Source organism: Heterocephalus glaber, unplaced genomic scaffold, assembly GCF_053883595.1.
Source record: "Heterocephalus glaber isolate CG9 unplaced genomic scaffold, H.glaber_assembly_v1.0 deba00000546, whole genome shotgun sequence".
Classification (NCBI taxonomy): Eukaryota; Metazoa; Chordata; class Mammalia; order Rodentia; family Bathyergidae; genus Heterocephalus; species Heterocephalus glaber.
The window spans coordinates 38,188,090-38,204,744 of record NW_028258147.1 but is presented as its reverse complement, the minus strand read 5'-3'; the positions used below and the strand labels follow the sequence as shown (position 1 = coordinate 38,204,744).

At 38.5% G+C, this 16,655-nt stretch overlaps 1 protein-coding gene and 1 pseudogene across 16 annotated transcripts in view; one reads left to right on the top strand and one right to left on the bottom strand.

Moving 5' to 3' along the window:
* The window catches only part of Adam22 (ADAM metallopeptidase domain 22), a 249,300-nt gene that overhangs the window by 7,173 nt on the left and 225,472 nt on the right, over positions 1 to 16,655 (top strand). The gene's annotated exons all lie outside the window — the stretch shown is intronic.
* LOC147829685 (U2 spliceosomal RNA) lies at positions 13,886 to 14,002 on the bottom strand (annotated as a pseudogene).

Below are 16,655 nucleotides of genomic sequence, written 5' to 3'. Positions count from 1 at the left end.
TCCAAGGCAGGATGGCATGGCAGAGGGGCATCACAGAGGAGAAACAGTTCATGGTGTGGCACGCAGGAAGCAGCAAGCAGTGAGCCTTCCTTTCCCTTTGGTCCCCTTCAGGCTACAGGCCTATTGGTTGGTACCACCCACACCCAGGGTGGGCCTTCCCATTATCCACACCCAGAACTATGCTAAACCAGTTAGTGGACTGATTTAGTTATCATATGTGTAATCCATGTTCATGTACCCTAGATCCAGCCACCTCCAAAAAGCTCTACCCCTGAGTACTTGAGGCTTTGGAGGACATCTAGATACAAGCCATAACATAGCTCAAGCTTTTCCCTAGGGGACTTTTCTTTCCTCTTTTCTTGTATTAAACAGTAAGATGCTGCAGGAAGAGCTGCTACCTGACAGAATGTGGTTCTGTAGATTTCCCTGAATTCTTAAGTGGGTTTTAAAGGCATTTAGAATATCCTGGCAAGGTTCTACCCAGGAACACAGCTGTAGATTCTCAGCAGGCATATGTGGCAGTGAAAGGTATGCAAAGACTGGTAATACTAATTTAGGTTAGGCTGGAAAGAAGGGGAGACATTGTTTGAAGAGTGACCCTGGGTTGTCAGAACATGAGTGGGGTAGGCTTTGGCTAATGGAGGGGGAGCTTCAAAGAAGTCACAGATCACTTGTAGAAGAAAGATACTGAATCCACTATACTGGGTCTGTCCAGGGTCCTCTTGGCTCAGCTGGAGAGAGGGCTGCCTAAAGGGATCTGAGGCACTTTCTGAGTTTTTAATATCAGCAATCTAGGATCCAGGTCGTAAGGTTTTTAAAAGGAAGCATGTGTTTAGCCAGACTTGCAATGATGATCTCCGGGCTTGTTTTTATTCCCCCATGATTTTTAAGTGTTTGGTTCAGAAGTACAACTCTTTCTCCTCCTGTTTTCTTCTGTTCTCCTCCTTCATTCCTCTTTTCGTCTGTCATAGTTCACCTCTTCCTTCCTTCCTCCTTGATTTCCCCCCATTCCTTCCTTTTCTTACTCTCCCTTCCTTTTCCTCTTATTGGTTGGTCTTTTTAAAGGTCTGCAGACTTGTGGGAGACAGCTCTAGGAGGTCCCACTTTTCTCTCCATTGCATAGGCCAGAAGACTACTATGTCTTTCCAAGGTCAGAAGATAGGACCTAGTGAAAGGGTGATTTCTCAACTTATGCAGGAGTGTTTGATTCTCTAAAAAATCACAGTTTATATAAACTGAATAAGAGGCTCAATTTGAATGGTATGTGGCACTTGTTAAATAAATATACTTTAATGAATGAAGTATATAAATTAGAACTCAGAAAATTTATAGTTATTGAGTTAGATAACTTTAATGTCGGTCTTTGCTGTAGATCGTGAGTTATTTTCAAGCTTAGCAGTAGTTAGAAGTATTTCTATGTGCTTTCCAGGACAACTTTAGCAGTGTTGATGTATTTTTGAGTTTACAAGATGTTGAATAATTAATCCATTGTTTGTTAGGAAGTATTTATTGACTTTGACAGAAACTTAAACATCACTGAAGATGATGAAACTTTGATCCAGGACTGAAAATAATTACTCATTTAAGATCCTGTATGACTGGTTTATCTGTGAAGAGAATATTCCTTTATTTCTAACTTATTTCATCCTAAAAGCGCCTTTTTACTTGGACATATATTAATTGGTAAGAAGGTAGGAGAAATTCAAGATGTCTTCATTGCTATCACCAGGGGCCATTTTTGGCTGGGTAAGTGACTAGAGGTAAGATTATTTTAAACCACGAATCACAGCAATTGTTGAACTTCAACATGCCAAAGGGTGAAAAAGAGGAAAAATACCAGTGCTGAGATAGTACGAATTCTCATTTCATTTAATTTCTGAGATAACTTTAGCATGCTCTTAATGATCTTGCATAGACAGTGTTCTCTCATAGTTAATAGAGTAAAAATACAGTTAATTTATAACTTAACCAATTTAATATGGAATTTACTTGAGATCACTGCTTTATGAATTAAGTATTTGATTACAAAATCTTGAAGTTTGTAGCTGTAGAGTGATGGTGTTAAAATTACTTCAGTTGCACAGAAAACATGGAATTAGGTATTGGACCCTCCTCTTGATTTTTCTTTCTTTCCATCCTTGAGTATAGCACCAGCTTGTACAAAGCGAGTGCCCAAGAGTGGGCTGTGGAGGGATGAAATTGTTGATACTATAACTTATTGGACCTGTTCTATGGTCCTCTCATTATTTACATTGTTTCCCTAGTTAATTATTTTTTTCTTTCTCTTCACCTCTCTCTTCACACCTCAGTGAGACTCATCATTCTCCTGTAGTCCCTTTTTATTTATTGTTTTCCTGTGAACGTAGCTTCTCATCTCCTATGACCTTTGGTTTACTTTATATTTTCCCCCAACTCTATTTTTGTCAAGTGTCTCTTTTTCTCTTAGCAACTAAAGTAAAAACAAGTCTCTGGAAGGTTATTTACATTCAGTGTGGGGAAATATCCCTGTTGCACATTGCTGGATTTAACTTATTTTGGGATTTGGAAAATGCTATAGTTCAAAAAGGTTTCCATTTTACTACTTACTTTAAATTGTATTTTGTATGATTTTTCTTCTTTCTGTTTGTTTTTTCCTTGACTCTGCTTGAATCACACCCCATTCATTCTCTTCATTGGATATGGATTGAAGTGCCCATTCTGCTCTTCTCTGTTGGAATCACCTCCTTCCTAAAATCATTTTCCTAGTTCTTGTTGTTTATAATCCCTGGATTTAAACTTTGAGTTAGGTGCTCAGCCCACCCTAGTCACGTGCTGAACATTTCACTCTGGGTCTTCCACAGTGAGGGATTGGTGCAGGATTCATGTTCAGTGTCAAGGAGTCACAAGGCACCTTTATAAAGGTATACTAAAACTAAAATGCACCTCATAGGGTTGGGTTAAGATTGTGCATGCTTTTGTGTGTTAGGAGAGGGACTTGGGTACGGATGACTTGAGTGTTAGACAGTTTTCCTGAGACACAGGCTCAAGCTTGGTCATTCATATCACCATTGTTTGTTCGCTGCTTAACACTGCCTTGACCCACAGTGGGTACTTAGTGAATATTTATGCCCTGTTTTGTTTCAATTTTCTGTCTCAAGGAGGCAGAAAAAAAGTTCTGTGACCATTTATGTTATTAATTATATGTACTTTTGAGATATTTCCCATAGTTACAGTGTTTATTTTTCAATGGAATATTCAAAGCTTTTGTTGGGATGGGGCAGAGAGGAAGATGATGCTCCTTCCACATTTATCCCTGATTTCTGAACTTTTTTCCTCTTCCTCACATATGTTTCTGTGGGCCCAGCAGAGCCACCCTGTGTTCAGTGTCCCAGGGTCCCTGGAATCCCCATGTGAGGGTGCTTGAGCTGAACTAGTTGTCCATCTTGTGTGGGATTTGAGGAAGAAGAGAGAGGAGGCCAGAGCCAGTGGCAGGGCCTCGGAGCATGACTGTCTGATGCCCCATCACGTTCATCACTCTGACAGAATCGTTCATGTCAGCATATAGCCCTGTCTCTCCCAGCAAAAATAAATCCAAGCTATTTAACTTCAGCGTGTGACTTTATTCACCAGACTTTGCCATTTGCTGCCCGAAGCTGCATTTTTAAAGACCATGATATGCCCCTTCTAAGAGCAGCACAGCGTTCTTGATGGATCTGAATTCATGTGACATGTTCAGCCCAGGGTGTCCCTCAGATTTATTCTTTAGTTTTTAACACTGTGATTTTTAAACTAAGGGCATCTTCTTTTATTTTTTTCCTTGCAGTATAGCCCCAGATAATTCTTTTTTCTTTGGTACTGCGGATTGAACTCAGGACCTTATGTTTGTGAGGCAGGCGTGGCGCCACTGAGCTAAATCCCCGGCCCTAGCCCCAGATAATTCTTCATTAATAATTTTACTGATTTTTACCCTCCTTTTATGGACTAAAACATTCATATAAAATATTTGTATGATTTAATAGGAATTAATCATATATGTTAATTAGAGTAATATTTCTAAGATAAATATATCATAAAATATTTACATAATTTTGTACTGTGTGATCTACTTGTAATATTAATAGCATAAGATAATATAAAATATTTCATAATTTTAAAAGTTTCTCAGGAGTTTACCTATATGGTACTCCACAAAATCTCTGCGCTTTTAGAGATCTGTACATGCTAATTTAAATCTGAAAAAAACACTAGTAGAAAATAGTTACTTCAGTATAAGTAGTTTCAAGCATTTATATCTCTATGTCAGGAAAGGATCTGAAACCAGGTTTAAGATGGAAAGAGAAAGCATGGCCCCAGCAAAATTTGAGTAGCAAGCAGCTGTCCCACAGTAATTCAGTCTTCCCAGTTTTCGTGACTTCAGCTGACCCAGTGTAATCGCAGAACAAAATAATTCATATTTTCCTTATACATATTTTCATAACAGCTTTATATAATAGAGATATAATTCACATATCATAGAATTCATCCATTTAAAAAATCTTCAGTTGAAAGTTTTTAGTGTATTCAGAGAGTTGTGCTTCCATTGTCACAATTTTAAAATATTTTAAAATGATGGTGCATGCCTGTAATCTCAGGAGGCTGAGGCAGGAGGATCACAAGTTCAAGCCCAGCCAGTAAAACTTAGCATGACCCTGTCTCAAAATAAAAATAAATAAATGGAAAGGACTGGGAGTGTCACTCTGGCAAAGTGCCTCTGGGATCAGCCCTCAGTACGACCACGTACCTTCCCACTCCAAAATTACCTCAGGAAGAAATCCTATATTACTTTCCCCTGATTCTCTCCTAGCCATTGGCAACTGCTAACTCCTTTCTGTCACAATGAATTTGCCTATTCCGGACATTTCATATAAGTGGAATTATACACTATCTGGACTTTTGTAATTATCTTCTCTCACCTAGCATAATGTTTTAAAGTTTCATCCATATTGTAGTTTATATCAGTACTTTGTTCCTTTTTATTAATGTATAGTATTCCATTATTTAGTCATTTCTCTTGATGGACACCTGGGTTTTTTCCATTCTTTGGCCACTTTAAAGCTGCTATGAACATTTGTGTATAAGTTTTTGTATGGGTGTGTGGAAAGGCATACACACCAAAGATCAAAATGCATGTTAATGGACAATACTTATTCTTATTTCATGCAGTAGAATACTTTCATTTTATTTTCTATTTCATTTTCTTAAAAATCTTGGTCATGGTATGCAAAAGTGATTTCAGAACCCTTTCCTCTTCTGTGAAAAACAAGATTGCTTTGCATTTGAAATGTATTTATCTCAACAATACTGGATTTTAATATAATTTTCAATAGCAGCCTTTGTGAGATACAAATGCATAACCATAAAAATTCACTGCAGTCTAGTGGTTTTTAATAAAGCTTTTAATAGGTTTTTTATTATTGTAGTATATTTGGTTTTTTTATTACTGTAGTTGTATTTGTTTCCATTGTAAAAGATTTGTGATCTTAAATCCCTTTATTCTGCCCCCCACCCCCACCCCATTGAATTTAGGGACTTGCAGTGCAGGGCAAGCACTCTCCCACTAGCCTTTTTTAGTTTTTAATTTTTATTTTGAGACATGGTTTCTCTGACTTACCCTGGGTCTGCAACCATCCTGCCGCATAGGCAGCTTCCTAATAACCCATTTCTCAGCCCAGCAAGAGCTGTAGCCTGCAGTTACGTGGAAGAACTTCCATTTTCTTACAGTGGATTGCTGTATTTAATAAATATTTTAACACTTAATCAATCAACCATGTGTTCCTGAATTTCCAACAGCTCTCAACAAACATTCTTTCCAAAATCTGTTATTCCAAAGTTGGTTGTTTGTGTTATTTCTTTTCTCAAGAAATAATTAGGTCAGAGAAGTCCGTATGCCTTCATTTTCACGTCATATGTTCACAGCAGAACATGTTCACAAAGAAAACAGCTCCAAGTGCAGATAGTATTGTTTGTGCTGCTGGTAGAGTGTGTGTGTGTGTGTGTGTTACAGCTCATCTTCATAAGGTCATCGGGTCCCATTTCACTTAGCGAAGGAAACAGCTACCCTTTCCCCTTTCCTCTGCACCTTCTGGACTTGTGCAGTTGGGGACTTTGGTTATGTCTGAGCCATTCATTATGCCTTTTTATAGCTTGTGTTCTCTGCAGTGTGTTTTCTAAGAACTAGAGATTCTTGGTCTCTCTTTTGGTCGTCCTATCTTTGAATAATGGGAAAACTGAGGGGATTGGCAAATATTTAATAGACTTTGATTCTTGTTCCTTTTCTTACGAAGTTGAAATTTTCCAGCTCTGCAATTAAAATTTTTTCAATGGTTCTTTTATATTTCAGGTTAAGGCTCAGTAACTATTTTGGTCAACACTAATGCAGTGTGTGTGTGTGTGTGTGTGTGTGTGTGTGTGTGTGTGTGTATGAGAGATAATTATTTCTTTTGATTTAGTTTGTGTGCTGACATCCCTTTAGTCCACTGCATGAACGTATATTGAGGACTTGCTATGTGGTCAGCACTGTTCTGGGCTCTTGGAATACATCATTGAATAAAAATCCCCAATTTTCTTTCTTCTAGGGTCCATGTTCTGGTAGACAAGGGAAACATACATAGTAGATGATAGATTATACTGTATGTTAGCAGTTAGTAAGTACTATGTAAAATAAAGAAATGCAGCATGATAATGGTGATTAGAAGTATAGGAGAGGATGAGGGCACAGGTGTTGCAGTATTTTAAGAGACAGGAGAGACCACTGGGAAACAGGAGGATTTTATTCTAGGTTTTAGATGATCACTGACTGACTCAACAGACTAATATCTAAAGGCTGAGCCCAGTACAAAGGAAAAGTTATAGTTTTACACATCTGGTTGAAGGATTTGTCTTTTTAGTGATGTGAAATGGGGGGGGGCAAGTGACGTTATAGAAAAAGTAATTAAAAGCAATTAATAATTTAGCCTTGAGGAGACAGAGGCTGTGACTCTTGTGAGAACAGAGTATCATGAACTTTGTTTACAGGTCATAGTTGCCAATTTTATCTGTATCAGAACAAGGAGTTACAGCTGGGGAAGGGTAGCTGCTCAAGGCTAAGAAAAACGTGTGTTCTTTGAAGTCCTGCTTCACAGGTTGTAGGGTTTTTTTCTTCTTTTTGTGGTATTGGAAATTGAACACAGGGACTTGTGTGTGCTGGGCAAGTACTCTACCACTGAAGTATATACCCTTAGCCCTTAAGTCATGATTTTAATAGGATGGGCATGTAGCCTCTGAGAAGGTCACACCAAGAAAAGCCCTGAAGGAGGTGGGGAATAAGCCATGCAGTTCCTGTATTGAGGAAGAGCATTCTGGGAGGAGAGAATAACTATGTGAAAACCCAAGGCCAGACAGAGTGCATCTGTCAAGTACAAGTGACAAGAAACTGCTCCAAAGAGCACTGGTGATGGAGGTCACCCTGGAAACTGGACTGAGGTGGAATATTTGGAGCTGTCCATATCCATGGCAGTATATTCTGTTTCATCCTGTACTCTCAAAATACTTGATTATTTTACCAATTACAGATTTTCACTGTGGTGTCTGAATTTAATTGATCTTTTCCCTCTTCCCACAGTCTTGCAGTATAATGCATTTGGGTTCTTCCAGGAAAGACAGTGTTACTTTCATCATCTCAGATGTATTTCTGTTTTATGTTTAATACATGCATGCTTATAGATTACTCTTTTTGTGTGTTTTATAAGTATTTTTAATGCTAACCATACAAAGTAGTTAATTCTTTCTACTGTGCCTAAGAGATGGCCAGTGGATGTGCTGGCACATGCCTTCTGTTCCCAGCGCTTGGGAGGCTGAGGCAGGAGACTCACTGGGAGTTCAAGGCCAGCCTGGGCCACATAGTGAGTTCAAGGCCAGCCTCAACTACACATAGCAAGACCCTGTCTCAGAAAAAAAAAAAGGAAAAAAAAAAAAAAGAAATGAGAGGCATGCTTTCAAGCTATCTCTGAACATACCCTATTTCACAAATGGAGGAGATAGGCCTAAATTATATTAAGGCAGTTTGGTTCACTAAGGGGAAATAAGATGATTCAGCATAGAAGTCTACAAATTGAAATTGAGAAACTTTCACGAACGTATAGGATAAGCTCAACAATCACTTTTCAAAATAGTTTTGAGTAGATGTTTGTTTCCTCGCAAGTTTCGTTTGCCTTCCTCTGCCCCACAGAGAGTGTTTCAAGTCCTGTACCACAAAATGATGACTAAACTCACCAATCACTGCTGAGTCAGTAGAATTAACATAGGAGCACAAATTAGAAGTGTCCCAGGAGGATCAGTAGGAAGCATGTGCCAATAGGGCTTGCGTTCTGTGACAGCAGTAGTGCTTCCAACAACTTGCAAGGTAACTTTTCTCCATGTTACCATCAGGAACAGTTGTCAGAATTGGTTTGAATCCCTTAGTGAGCACGAACTCTGTTCCAAGCATCAGGGACACAGATGGAGTAAGTATAGCTTGAGAGTAGACAGTGGTGTAGCTGAAAGGTCTGGACCTCAAAAGGGGAGGGCTAGAAGGACTGTCATTTGGAAGTCACAAAGGCAGCAAGGACAATTCTGATTTCTGATCATCACATGCAGTTCTGTTTGAACATACCTGGTACTGAGGATGAATCCCAGGTCTTTTTGCTGAGCTACATTTTCAGCACTTTTTATTTTGAGACAGGACTTCTCTAAATTGCCCAGGCTGGGGTTTAATTTGTAATCTTTCTGCCTCAGCCTCCTAGAGTGCTGTGACCACAGCCCTGTGCCACTCTTGGACTTTTGCTGCTCATGTGGCAAACTGTTCACAGTTTTAAAACAGACAAGAAACTCTTTTGAACAAGACAGTTTAGCTCTGCATTATATTATTGCCCTATACAATCATAACATGTGTTAGTGAGCTTTCTATTGCTGGGACAAAATTCCTGACACACACAACTTAAAGGAAGATTTATTTTGGCTCATGGTTTCACTCTGAGGTTGGCTGGCTCCGAGGAAGGAGGGCCTGGCAGAAAAAGCTGCTCACCTCTTGGCAGAGGAAGCAGAGAGCAGGGAAAGAAGAGCAAGAAAGCAAGTGGCCAGGGATCAGACATAGCTTCCAAGGTCATACGCCCTTGACCCACCTAGACACACCCCAAAAGTATGCTAATTTAAGCATCTCTCAAGCCAGTCCAGTTTACAGTTGAGATTAATCAGCTTATAACATGGTGGTGGGGAACCTGTGGCACACATGTTATCTGTTTTTCTATGAAGACATAAGATGTTAATATATAAGTTGTTTTTTCCAAGCTAAAACCTCAGTTTCAGGTTTAATTGCAGCGTTGGCACTTTGCTATAAAGAAATGAGATTTGGGTTGCAGTTTGGGCCCTTGTCTCTAAGAGGTTCACTGGTATGACATCTTTCCTGAGAGTAGAATCTTTGGCAGAGACCTTGTTTCCAGATCAAATGTGGTTCTCATGGAGTCCTGTGTACACGGGAGCGGGGGTCAGGTTTGGCAGTGGGGGTGGTAGATTACTCTGAGAAGCCGGGACAGGGCAGGTAGGATGGTGTGGTGACAGTGTGCTGAAGATGCCAGTCTGAGGACTCTGTGTCAGGAACCTGTGCCGGGAGCGCTTCCCAGAGCCCAGTGCAGGAGGTTCAGAGGGACTGCCTGCAGACAGAGAAGTGCTCCTCCGGGATCATTTCATAAATTAAGTGAAAAGTGACCTCCCTGGTATTTTAAAGTATTCATTTGCCCCAGAGCAAGTAAAAAATATCATAAAACCCAGAATGAATGACCTTGCTTTTTCCTTTGAAAGAGAACTCAGATGCCTTGTAGGAATCCTTCCTTTAACTCTGCTTGTCACATACTTGGAGCCCTCATCAAACTGCCCTAATTTGCCCCCAGTAGAGACAAGAACTAGAGAGTTTAGTTTCCTTGGTTTCTGTGAAAGTCCATCAATAGCATAGAGACCTGGGTCACGTAGCACAGACACAGAGCAATAACCCAGCCCTGTGCACATGCAGTTTTGTTAAGGCCGAGCATCTCAGCAGAGGGAAAAAATGAACAGCTCTTTTGTTTTATTAGTACATGTTTGTAGTACATAGCATTTACATTCCTTGAGGGGAATTGGTATATATATATAATATATCTTAATTCCCTTTTCATCCCTTTAAATAAAAAATAAATAAAAATTTAAAATATTTGCTCCTATATTTCACCCAATAAAATATCAAGGCTATAGTTTTATAGTTTGAATAAACACTTAAAAAGCCTTCAAAAACCAAAAAAGAAAGTAAAAGGAAACGACTGGTTCTAGTCTAGCTGGTGGCTCCTAGGTGGCAGTGGCTCCTCAAGATTTTATTTCTCCTTTCTCTTAACCCTGTGGGAGTTGTGTTCCACCCACCTTTAACTTGTTTCTGTTAAGAGTGGAGTTCATGGAAGTGAAGAAAAGAATAGTGAGAGTAACAGTTTTATTACTGTGCTCTATGCAAACATGAGATCATAATGCTAGTTAGAGATCTTCAAGATTATGGCTTTATTCCCCCTTGAATTAAGATGTATTTCAAAACTAAGAGGAGGTCTGTGTGTGATTCTGACTTTATATCACTGACGCTGTTCCCATATCTTAGTTCTGGAAGACTCTCCATGAGAATCTCATATCCTCTTTCCTTCATTTAGAGCAGCAGTTATTCCTTTTGATGGTAGTTCTTCGGTGGAGCTCATCAGACTACAAACTTTGCTTGTTACAAATTGTAATTCTCTTTCAGGTACACTGGTTACAAGCTTTCCTTGCCGTAATATGTGCACAGGTCTGCACACATAACTTGAACAGTGAATAGAGTGACTTGGGGAGTTTTGCTATGTTTCCTAATAGCATTTCTTAGGATTTCCTGCTTTCAGAGATGTTTTAGAATCTCTGTATTAAACAGGCATTTCACTTTTCTAATGAAAGTGGTAAGGATCAGGTAGGTGACAAGCTTGTTGTTTTTATGGCAGGGGCTAATAGTGACTAGCTCCAACATATAGAAAGGTAAGTAAAATTAGGCTCCTGAGTCTCATTGATTACCTTTATCAAACAGATAATTTCATTTTTTTGCTACTTAAGTTTTTTCCCTTGTTACATGTTTGAAAGAGTAATCATTTTAGATTCAGATGTTTTAAGAATCCTAGAAAGACTATATATAAGGATATATATAAAAACATAAAAATGAATATACAAATATATAGAATATGTATAAATACCTAAAAAATATATAAAAGATATATATATAATTTACATATATATATAAAACAGATTTTTTCTTATTGGCTATTCGTTTTCTCTGGAGTATACATCATGGAGATCTGGATCCTTTTAATTATCCTGTAATTTAAAGGCAAGAGGTTATATTTAAAAGCAGTTTGGAGATGCCAGTTGATGGTATATGGAAAACCAATTAAAAATTTCCAGCTGAGTGTGGTGGCACATACCTGTCATCCCAGCACTTGGGAGGCTGAGGCAGGAGGATCACAAGCCTGAGGCCAACCTGAACTATAGCATAACTATAAAGTAAAATCTGTCTTTAAAAAAATGGAAAAAATATTATTTAAAAAAATGAAAAAAAAATCTTTAAAGAAATGGAAATCTGTCTTTAAAAATGGTATTTTCATGTGTAAATACTGAATAGTTTCTCTGGTGTGAGAAACAGAAAGTGTAAATAAGGATTAAAATGATTAAAAAGAATAATTGATAATTTGAAATAGGAAGAAAAGGTCCAGAGGGGTAGGGGAAGTGGGAGGGGCAGGGGAAAGGAAAGAAGGGAAAGGAAAAATGATGAGAAAAGGAAAAAATGGAAACAAAGTCTGTGTAAATAGGGAAGGGTGGAGGGGGTGAAGGGAGGACAGGGAATGGGGAAAAAATAAGAACCAAGATGCATCATGTACAGGTACAAGTATCCAATGATAAATGTAAATTTGTGTACCTAAAATGTACCAATAAAAGAATTTAAGCTGAAAAAAAAAGAGAGAAAGGAATGAAGGGAAAGGAAAAAATATGAGGAAAAAAATATAGAAACAAAGCCTTTGTAAATAGGGAGAGGTGGAGGGGTTGAAGGGAGGGCAGGGGAATGGGGAAAAAATAAGAACCAAAACACATCATGTAAAGGTACAAGTTCCCAATGATGAATGTAAATGTATTGTATACCTAAAATGTACCAATAAAAGAATTTAAGAGGAGAAAAAAATGGGGAGAAGATTTATGTCATTCTTTGTTCTGTTTCTTGCCGTGTTCTAACCTATGGGTACACTGAAAGATTCCACTGTTTTAAGGCATGGTTTTCTTGAAGATGGTAGTCCGATTAGGTGTTGTCTGTCTCTCTCTCTCTCTCTCTCTCTCACACACACACACACACACACACACGTGTGCACACATACATATCCACATATATTTTCATTCTATCCTTTCATTATTCTGACAATTAAGGTGACTAGGGTATTAAGATGGATATTTTTGCCACAGTCCTTGGGATTTTGTTTAGCAGTGTTTCTGATGTTCCTTTTTGTACACAAGTGGAGATGGCCTTTAGTGACAATGAGCCTTAATGGACAGGCACCTTTAATATCTGTGAGCATGATAAAGTCAGGCAAGCAAAGAAAAATCCATCGACGGAAGAGGACTGAGTGATGTAACTATTGATGTGAAGAGCTTCCCATTCTTAGTTTGATTCTTTGGACTTGACTGATGCTGCCTCTGTGCAAATTGTGACCCAGCTGGCAGAGACAATTCCTATTTCCAAGTTTGCTTTTAAAAATGCCTGATTGAGAGGTAAGCTGAATACTTTTCATTTGAAATGTAGTAGCTTAACCCCTTACTCATTTTTCCTCCTTTGCTCTTTTTACCTGTCTTTATGTAGCTTTCATTACTTGTATTATTCACTGCAACAGTTCTTATATATTCTTTTCACTGTAAACAGAAGATGTTGAGTGTTTTTCCCACAGCATTCTGTAATTGGGACTATTTTCAGTTCATATAAGGCAGCAACACGATGAAGCAGGGAAAGTTTTCTAACTGTGCTCTCAATCAAGTACCAAGGCAGGAGTGAGCTGGGAAGAGCTGTTGTCTCATTTCTCCCAGGCGGTTCCTGTACCCAGGAAGGATATCAGTTTCCCAGGGCTGATTTATCTGAGGGATTTTGTCTGCTGATTTTGTTCCATTTGAATGTTGGGGTTTTTTACACTCAGATTTAATTACAGCCTAATATAGCTATATATTGTATTGCTCTCAGGCTGCTAAGTATCTTAAAGGTCTGGTTTGACTTTCAGGAATATGTGAGTAAGCATTTTCTTGTTCAGGCCTTAAATTGAAGGCCTAGTAATGGGCAGTTAATGGCCAAGATGATGGAGGGACTGATATATCAGAAGAGAGCTGAAGCATAAATAGGTAATGAGGCTGCCTGACTTCCTGAGTGGAGATGAGAGGATGGAAGCTGCTGCCAGCATCGGCGTAGTTTCTCTACTTCAGGCTCATTGGTGCAAGGGCCCCTGGAGAGAAGGGACCTCGGCAGCCAGGGTGCCATGGGGTCTAGGGCTTTCCATGCCTCAGAAGTGAAATTTGGCAATTTTGGAGAATGCCGCTCAAGAGCTTCCCATACCCAGGGAAGGTTAATCTTTCGTAGTATGTATGGCTTCACCTAGTGCTTTCTGGGTTCCTGAGATCTCTATGACCTGATCTTTGTTCTTGGGTAATACATCCCCAAACGATAGATGATGTTTACATCAAAGGATAAAAACTTTCACATTAAATAAAGTCAGTAACAAGAATTGAAATTTGAGTTGGAAAACAACTTCCGCTAGATGGGAATTCCATGGGAATTGGCCACACTTTAGACTCACGGGGGTAGCTCTTAAAAAATAATACCATGGGAATTCCAATATATGGTTCTCCTTCCCTTTTAGAAAAAAGGACCTTGATACTACACTTGATCTTAGCCAAAAGGCCGAGAAGCGATGAGAAAAAAAGGACCTTGAGACTCTACTCTGTGGGAGATAGTGACAGGATGCCAAAATGCGTGTAGAGACATTTTTAGAAACGTGTTGGCCCTCACTAAACTGGGAAAGCCACAAAACCACCATCGAATTTTTTTTTTCTTCTTTTTGGCTCCCCCCCACAAAAACCTTTAAAACTTCTTTTATTTTTGGCCACTCATGGTATGCATGCCTGTAATCTCAATACTCTTGAAGGCTGAGACAGGAGGAACATAAGTTCAAGGCCAGCCTGGGCAACTTACTTAAACAGTGTCTTAATTTAAAAAGCATAAAAAAGGTCTGGGGATGTAGTTCAGTAGAAATGTCTTAGGTTCATTTTCCTATAGAAAAAACAACCAGACTTATTTTAGTTGAACTCAACAAGAAAATTTAGGCAGTAAATTGTCAAAAGAACATAGATTTTACTTGCAAGAAATAAGTAGAAATTCAGCAAGTAGATCATCAGCTTTAAAAGTTTCAAACACATTTTGACATAAATAGTAAAGGCAAGGAATGGACACTATTGCTTATTGAACATCTGTTAGCACCGAGCCTTTACTTCCATGTCCTAGTTCTTTTAGGATAAAGAATCCGTTTTTAGGTTGGTTTAGAATGGCGATTTTCAATATATGGCTACACCTTACAATCTCACGGATGGGTCTTTAAAAGACATCGATGCCTGGGACCCACTCCAGACTAAGTGAACCAGAATGTCTGTATTTGCAGCTTGGGTATTTTTTTTTTTTAAAGGTTTCTAACAAGTCTCACATGCAGGCAGAATGGAGAACCACTGGTGCAAAAGGTCTTTACTAACACTCCAGTGATCTTCCACAATAGATGCCTTACATTTTCTACCTCCAGAATCTAATATTTCTCATAATTTCCTGTGTGTGTTTCTGGATTTTGTGCCTTCCTGGTCCTTTTGCCATGTGTATTTCTTCCTGCATCATCAGTCTGAGGAGCACCAACCCATTCCTGGATAACCCCGCAGCAGTCAAGGCTGCTGCCGTATCTTGTATGTGTACCTAATGTTGGACTTGTGCTGATTTTGGAATGATTTGCTCAGGAGCTTCCTTTCTGGCTATATGTTTCTTGGATTCAGAGACTGTGTCTTAACCTATCTTTTTATCACTTAGGCCTAGTATGATCATAAAGGTTAATGGATTTTAATGTACTTGTTACAACAAACCTACAAAGTATATTATTATATTATTATTCTACAAAGTATATTATTCTTTTTACTCTTTCAGAGATGAGAACTTTCTGGTCAGGAACATCAACTTGCCCCAGTTTGTTCTTCTTGTAAACAGAAGACCCAAAATTGAAATTCAGCTTCGCTCTTTAAAGTTCATTCTTTGAAAGCTGCTTTTGCTTTGTTGTAGTTTCAGATGTCCTACAGCTAAGTACTACTCTTTTTATTTTAATTTTTTGTAATAATAATGCAGATGGTTGGATGTAAAGAATAGGTTTTTTTGTTTTTACTTAAATTCTTTTATTGGTACATTGTAGGTATACAACACAATTACATTTCTCATTGGGAATTGTACCTTTACATGATGCATCTTGGTTCTTATTTTTTCCCCATTCCTAGCTCTCCTTTCACGCCCTCCACCCTTCCCTATTTACAAAGACTTTATTTCCATTTTTTCCATTTCTCATCATTTTTCCTTTCTCTTCTTTCCTTTCCCCTGCCCCTCCCACTTTCCCTACCCCTTTGGACCTTTTCTTCCTATTTTACATTATCGACTATTCATTCTAATCATTGGTACATTTTTTGGGGGGGGGGCGGTAACAGGGATCGAACTCAGGACCTTGTTGCTTGTGCGGCAGGTGCCAGAACCACTGAGCTAAATCCCTGGCCCAATCATTGGTACATTTTAGGTATACAGTATAATGACATTCATCATTGGAAATTTTCACATTTACATAATCTCTCTTGGTTTGTAAAGAATAGTTTTGTCAAAGGTAATTGTAAATTAGATGCAGAAAAACAGAGCTCCTGAAAACTGGGAGTGACTGAATTAACCAGACAGAAAAGGGAGAGTGAAGACACAGAGTCCTAGGTATAGAAATGTGGATAAGGACAATTTCTGTTCTCGTGTGTCATGCTGCTAATTCACACATTGCATAGACCTATTGGATACAGTTGTCTTTTAACAAATGCTACTGTAAGATAGTGCTTCATGAGGTTAGACTTGTATCTTCCCTGTCTAGCCACAGGAAAATATCTTGTTGATGTGGCTAGCAACAAATTCTAGAATGAAGAATTGTGATTTTAACAAATCTGTGTTAACCTCTTTTAGCTCTTTTGCCAGAAGTTCAAGTGAGAGGGTAATCAGAGTGAGGCTATGAAGATTTTCTTTTTGGTCATGTACTTGCTATTGATATATTTTCTTTTTTATTAAACTCAAAATACATTAGGCTTCCAGAAACTACATTTGTATTTTGCTTAAAACTGAATTGAAGCAATCAAATGGCAAAAGTATATAGGAAACTATATAGGGGAAGATTCTGTTACATACATTAAACACTTTTTTAAAATAATGTTAATTACTTTAATAATTATTATGTTGTATAATACCATTTGACTACTCCTACTCCATTGGTATTATTCATTTATTTTTCAGATTGGACTTA